This window comes from Acomys minous (genome assembly GCF_964271855.1).
Source record: "Acomys minous genome assembly, chromosome: 12".
Lineage (NCBI taxonomy): Eukaryota > Metazoa > Chordata > Mammalia > Rodentia > Muridae > Acomys > Acomys minous.
In genome coordinates, this window is record NC_140493.1 from 103,854,895 (window position 1) to 103,862,677 (window position 7,783).

Consider the following 7,783-nt stretch of genomic DNA (forward strand, 5'->3'; position numbering starts at 1 on the left):
TGTCCTAAGGGAAAGTGTGTGTTCATTTGCTTGACTCTTGTCAGCCACAAAGAACTGTTTGTATTGCGTATTATTTCCCAAGGACAAAGCCTAAAGCTGTGTACTTGAAGGATCTTGTTGTTTGTTTGTTTGTTTGTTTTGTTGTTTTCAGGACAGGGTTTCTCTGTGTAGTCTTGACTGTCTTGGATTCACTTTGTCCTTGGACTCACTTTGTCCTTGGACTCCCAGAGAGCCCTCCTGTCTCCCTGAGTCCCGGGATTATGGGCATGTGCCACTGCATCCAGCTGAAGGGTCTGTTTGATACTCGGGGAGATCACTAAGTTGGTACAGAGCTTGCTATGCAAGTATCCCGAGGTGAGGATCTCCAGCTCTCACATGAAAAGATGGGTGTGATTGTATTCTCTTAATCCCAACACTGGAGGACACAAACAGGAGGATCACTGGGGCTTTTGAACCAACCATACTATTTTGCTACACTGGGGAACACAAACAGGGAGACCCCTAGGGCTTTTAAACCAATGTTAGCAGTCTACGGTACCTTGTGAATTCTAGGCCCAAAATAAGGCGGGCAGGGCTTGAGGAAAGATATCCAAGGTTGCCCTCTTGTTTCCAAACACATGTGCATACACATGGCTGTCACCTAGTCTCTCTCTCACTACTCACTATCTTACATACACACAGACACACACACACACACACACACACACACACACACACACACACACACACATCATGGGCATGCTTTGCTGGCCAATTCAGTTTGTTCTCCAAGTGAGAAATAACCCTTTCAAAAGAAGTTAATTTGCAGGTGTTGTCATCATACAATAAATATTAAAACCGAGAAAACAAAATTAAGACAGAATGCCTAACTTACGGGAAAGAAAGAAACAAAACAAAACAGTACCTCCCCAGGTAATGACACACACAACCGAGCAGCTAGGAAATTGTTCTGAAGAAACTAGAACTCAAACTCAGAGTAAAAGGGACTGGAGAGATGGCTTAGTGACCAAGAGAGCTTTCTGCCCTCTTTCCAGTTCTTGAGTTTGGTTTCAGCACCCATGTCAGGCAGCTCACAGCTGCTACCTGTAACTCCAGCTCCCAGGGATCAGATTTCCTCTCCTGGCCTCTGAGGGCACTGCACTCACATAGGTAGATAAGTAAAAATAAATGAATATGGAATGTTGCTGACCACATTAAAGGAGGGTATTTCCACCTCAAGTGCCCCAATATAGAAACGTCCTTGCAGCCATGCAAACAGATTTGTCTCCTAAGTGATTATAGGTCCCACGAAATGGGCAATCAAGATTGCCCAAGCTCAGCTGCTACTCCAGAGTACTCATTAGGTGATTCCCAAGTAAATAAACCCCTCTTAATTTACTTTGTGTTGCTAGTTTACTGAAAATCCATTTTCCTAGCACAGTGAAGATTTTGCTACCCAAGATTCCAAAGCCAGCTAAAATCTCATCTGAGGAAGGGCTGACTCATTTTTACTAAGATGTGGTATAAACTGGATTTAATTCTATGGTCATGCTATATCACTTTTCTATTTATTAGAGACTCCAGTTACATGGGGGAGCTTATTATTGTTTTTTTAATTTTCATCCTATTTATGAAGGGCATATATGATGTTTAATCTAACAGAGCTTGTCATTATTAACTTCTGGGTTGAAACACTTTTTTAAAAAATATTCCCTGCGATGCTTATGCTTGAATTTAATGTGTTTTATTTTTAAAATACTTTATTTAATACTTACACATGTGCATAACGTGTTTGGATCCAAACTACTCCATCCTTCCTTCCAATCCCCCCCCCCCTTTTCCTTCCCAACTTTATGCTTTCCCCCTCCACCTCCCCCTTTTCTCTCTCTCTAACATACAGTGTTAACTGTAGGTCTGTATGAAGGCAGGTAGGGTAGCATCTGCTAGAGAATGGCTAGCCTCTCGGGGATTGCATCCCTGAAAATAAAATCTGAATTTCCCTCCACCAGTACCCAGCAGCTCCTCAGATTAGGATGCCGCTTTACGGGCTCCTCCCCCTTGTGACCCGCCCCACCCCCCTTTCGGGGATTTTGGTTTTCCTTGATCTTGTGGAAGACTTGCATCCATTCTGGCTCTTAAGAACTCTCTGCTCCTTCTTCCAAAATAATCCATGAGCCTTGAGAAGAGAGGGTCTAGTGTAGAGTGACCACTCAGAGCAGAATGCATCACAGTCTCTCCTCTGACATTTCCTGGGTGCTGGCTGTGGAACTAAATTACATATCCTCTCACAATTTTATATGCATGCCTATATGTATAACTCAGCAGGCATACTGATTGATGATAATCATAAGGAAAATTTCTATTAACCATACCATCCCGTATATTTTCGCAATAGTCTCCCACGTGCCCTTCCTTTTCCTCCCTTCCCCTTCAGAATTTAGCACTCTCTCATGAATCCATGTTATCTGATTTTTCACATTGTTATCTCTCTTTACTATATTGGTTGTGGATGATGTTTAGATTTGGTTTTTTTTTCTCTCTCTCAAATTCTTCAATTTAGACTATGTACATAATTATCTTCCAACGTAAGTCCTAAGGCTCATGACTTCTTCAGGTCACATTCAGTTCCAAGAATGAACACATGAAGTGTTTACTCCCCTCCTTAAATGCGCCCATATAAATTGGTGTAATTAAAAATGAAATTGGTAGCTAACGAGAAAGTTTAATAAGGAATCTTAAGTGAGTCATCTAGTTTTATTTTTCTGTTGTTGTTGTTTAACTTTTAATGACCTGCTAGCTGGATTAAAAATGCTGTGTCTTGTCTCTCATTTGTTAATATTCACCTTTACAAGCAGTTACACATTTTTGCTGCTTCAGGGTGCAAAAGTACTTCCCTTAGCTCGAGCCCATTACCATCCTGGCTTTTTCATGACTCTGCCATCTACAATTCCACTCTGTTTAAAAACATTTCTTCCCTAATTAAGCAAAACAGTAGATTGATGACTGATTGCAAAGGGGCTGTGTGGAAAAGTAAACAGTGCTTTGAATTCAACAAGCTTTCCTTTTTCCAAACTCTGCTGTGTACATAAACACACCCCATGTCCCCAGGCCCTCTCCACCCTTTACACACATAAAATTATTCCCAATTAGGTGTTCCTCTATTTGCCTTTTTCTTCTCATTAAAGTTGTCCCCCAACTTAACCATCTTCATTCCTTGCGCAGTCTAATGTGCTTTCTGTATGGATTTCACACACACACACACACACACACACACACACACACACACACACACACACACACAGAGCTGACTGCTCAGAACCTTCTGGAACTGCTGTTGAACAGCTCAGCTCAATACCAGACTTGATGCCTGGCCAACAGGCGTGAGCAACACACATAAAAGCCAAATCTTCACTTCCATTCCGTTGCAAGGTTGCCATGTTAGTTTTGAGATGCTCTACCTACAGTGCGTCCATCTCCCGGTGTCTGAGACTCACCTCATTAACTCTGCAATATTAGCCTCTGGTGTTATGGGCTTGTTGCTGTTACTATTAATGCTACCACACAGAAATAGAAGAGGATGTAACATTAGAAGTCTTGTCAAGATTCTCATAACACAAGAGCAAGGAGTCCGCATTCCCAGAACCAATACTCACTGGGAAATAATTTTTCTATATAATCTTAAAACTCTTTCCCCTCCACTTAGCCTTCTCCTCCTTACTCCCACTTACGTTGCAAATAGCTTTTAATGATAGAACGGGGAGACATATTGCGGCTTCACACATTCAAATTTGTTATGGCCACTTATTCAGAGCCAAGAGATAGACACAGCAGAGATGTGTTTACTTTTAGTCAATTTATTATTGTTTCTCCGTGTTGCAAAGGTATATTTAAGAGACAATACCTTCTAAAGAGCAATCTGTAATATGTGAGCAATTTCTAATGGGCAAGTCTTTATTATGTGTAGCTTAAACTATGAATGATCAAAGTCTAGGCTCTAAATTGGATAGACTGTCAGATTTTGGGGCTTAAAACGCCATGATCAATATCTATTACATACCATAAAGATTATGAAAAATCAGTGTCATATTATTCTATCTGGAGTAATGAATATTTTTACAACACCAATCATATCTCATAAAATATAATTTGCCTCACAAAGCCAAATTTGGAGAAATTATCTTTCAGGATTCAGATCTCTTTCGTCATATCTTCTCTTCTTTTAGAGTTTAATGACCATAAGTTGTATCCCTGTGCATAAGTTAATAGATACATAACGGAAAGAATACAGACAGTGTTGGGAAGAAGCCAGGAATCCAAACTTCCCTGTATCCCTGGTGGCTTCAACACTGGCTCCCTAATTTTTTTTATAATGTTTTGTTTGTACTCTAAGAATTTCACACAAAGTCGTTTGGGTGGCATTTCGTCCCTTCCACAGCCTTCTCTCAGATGCCCGCCCTTCTGCGCCCACTCAATGTTGTGTCCTCCCTTTTGTTGTTGTTCTTCTTCTTCTTTTTGTTTTGTTTTTAAATCTATCAAGTCCAAACTGTGCAGCTCATGTTCGTTCTGATATGTGGCCATCCACCGGAGCAAGGCTGATCTAACGGGAGGCAGGGGGGCACATTCTTAAAGAAACCCCGCTTTGCCCTCTTTCCTCTCCTCTTTGCTCTGCAGCCATCAACTTCCAAGATCTCCTCAGTGAGGGCTGCAATTCCATGCCCATTTCTCCCACCCACCATACCCAGGTTTTGTTTGGCTTGAGCTTGTACACGTCTTGTGCGTGCTGTGGTAAGTAATAGGGATTCATATATGAGCTGCCGTGTTGTATCCAGGAAACACTGTTTCCTACCATCTCCTCTTCCACAAGTATCCTCACGCCTTTGGAGGAGGTGTTAATGAACAGCTCGGGGCCTTCAATTCCTTCTGTAATTCAAGGAGAGGGTCCATGTAGAGCTATGATGAAGATCCAGATTTTTACAGGGCACGTGAAGCAATCACGTTTCTTCCTGCATCATCCAGAACATGAGAAATCTTGCAAAATCCAAGCAACTTGAGGACAGCTGATGTGGCCCCATGTCTGGCGCCGGCGCTGCCCCACATTTGACCTGATTTCTCTCACACTTACTTCACCTTGTACACACAAAGCAAATGTGTCCTCTGGACAGCTGTTGTGGTCACTCTAAACGTCACCACTGTCCAGAAAGTAGAGGACTACATGCGAATGGCTTTCTGGTATCTAGACTTGAGTTTCAGGTGATCCACCGGGCCTAAGAAAAGTGATAAAGATGCTCCTTCCTTCCTTCAGTCAACCCCCTCTCAATAATTTCATTATACTTAAGGCCAGCTCAAATCCATCCACACCTCATACACATAGTTTCTGAGGACATGGGGCTTTGGGTTTTTTTTTTTCATTGCATTTTTAAATTAATACATGAGAGATGATTTTCCAACATTATTCACTATTTCTGTGTTTTACCATACTAGGCAACAGAAAGGTCAGATCTATCTTTTTGTTTTTCCCAAGTCCTATTACATGGCTCTTTGAAGAGAGTTCTGAAGACACTTTCTGCATTGAATTAAGTGATAAATACAACGTGATTCACATATTCACTTTGTAGAATGGTGATGGAATTTGAAGCTCGGGGTGATTGGCTGGTTGTTACCTCAGTAGAGCAAACATTTCTCTTTCAATAAGGATTCCAAATTCCCACATTTGAATACAAATATTTGACTGCCATGACTGGTTTCCTGGGACCTGCCTATGCAATGTTTACTTTCTTCCTTTATGTCACGCTGAGCTTCAAAGCAGAGTCAGAGACCTATATGAGGCATAAGCAAACAACGACTATTTTTTTTACATGTTAATTTTCAAGATGACAGTTGGGGAAAAGGATATAAAATATGTCAGAAGTAATTTTGTATATCTCGGTACAACTGTAATGCACCCGTGTTCCCTGCTGTTCCAATGAGCTACAAATAAAAGAATGGCCAAACAGACTGGCCTTAGAAGACCAAAGCCCTGAGCTGAGGACATAGATTTATTCAGACAACAAAAACAATAGAAAAGGTGTTCTGTTTCTTTGTTTGTCTGGAGTTTGTCTTGAGAGAGAGCACTAACAATCACCTATAAGGCTCCAGGGAGTCTATTGAACAGTACCGATCAACACGTTAAACTGCGTCTTCTCCTGAGGACAGAAACACGTTTAGTGAACATCTAGGAGTGGAGCACAACGTGGCCCTTTTCTCAGAGTTTCCTTCGCTTCCCACCCCTAGCATCTATGAATAGTATTTACCTCCAATTCAGCTAAGTGGGAGAATTAAAAAGTGGGGAGAAAAATATCAGTGGCAGATATTCTGCTTCTGGCAAGGCTCTAATTCTATTTCCTGCTTGATATATCATCTTATTTCCATTTTCCCTAAATGTAATATAGAAACTTTCCATAATAAACGGTTCTTAATTTTCCACTTTTTTGATTGGCATTTTTTTAGATTTCTCAGGGACTCCATGGGTCGTTTCTTCACGTGTTGCAAAAATAAAAAAAAAATAAAATAAAATAAAAAAATAAGAAAAGAGAGAGAGAAAGAAAGAAAAGAAGAAAAAAAAACCTGAGAGGCATGCCATTGTTAAGCAGACATTTCTGAATTTATCTTGAAGCCAAGATAATGTATTTGACTGTCTGGCAAGGACTGGGGCAGATCTCTTATTCTCAAACAGATAGCAAAGTTGCTTGAACAAATGGTTCCTGTTAGCTGGAGAGAGATACTGAATAGAAACCATGTGCCTCTGGACCTTGTGGTTTCACGTTGAACCACAGGCAGCAAGAAGAGCTGCCAGGCTCTAGTCTTGATTTCAGCCGTGCTTGCGGGGAAGAGGGAAACTGTCAGTGCCACCTCTAGAGTTGTCTCAATAAGGGCCCAGTGAGTGTAGTGTGCACAGCCCAGATGGCAGCCGTGTGCAGCTTAAGAGAAGGGACAGCATCCAGGGCACCAGGGACGAAGACACGTGATGTGTTCCGATGAGCATCCACGCATAGTAGAGATACTGCGAGGCCTTCCTGGAAAACAGAAAAAAAACCTAGGGAGGCTAAAAAAAATCAATAAAAATGAATAAAAACTAGAAATTGGTATCTTCTAACAGCTATCATTAAGATGGAGGAAAAAACACACCAGAAGAATTAATAGAGTCCAGAGATGGTTAAGGTTACTAGACCAGAAAAACAAGAAAGACAAATCTCTGAATGGCACCATTTATCAAACTCCTGGAAGAAATATTGAACATTATAAAGGAATATAAAGTGCTATTTTATACCATGAAGGCAAGAGAACCATAGCAGTGTGCCTTCCTCCATGAACACAGGATACGTCTTTGCTAGCCATTAAGCTGTGGAATAAGACCCTGAAAAATGGTAGGTTTGATTGCGAGTTATCCAGCAGCTAGAAGGAATGATGAAAATGCCTTACACTTCCTCTTTCATGCCTTGCCTTACAAATCCTCTTTATTTCAGAAGGATTTACTTGAAGCAGCCCTGGCTTCCACTAGTTTGGGAGAGGAATAAAGGATCACAAAGAAGTTGAACTGATTCAACACCTTTAGTATTAAACTGTCAGGTGTCCTGTTATTATTGATGTTGACAATTAAACCACAGAGTCTCACACCCATATGTAAGGACCAGTTTAAAAAAAAAAAAACAAGTAGCACCATATTGTGTTTCAACAAAGATCTGTCCCTTGAGGTAAATGCGCCTCTGATGTGGAGGATGTTGGTAACAGGGGAGGCTGTGCAGGGCTGGAAAAATACATCAGAAAT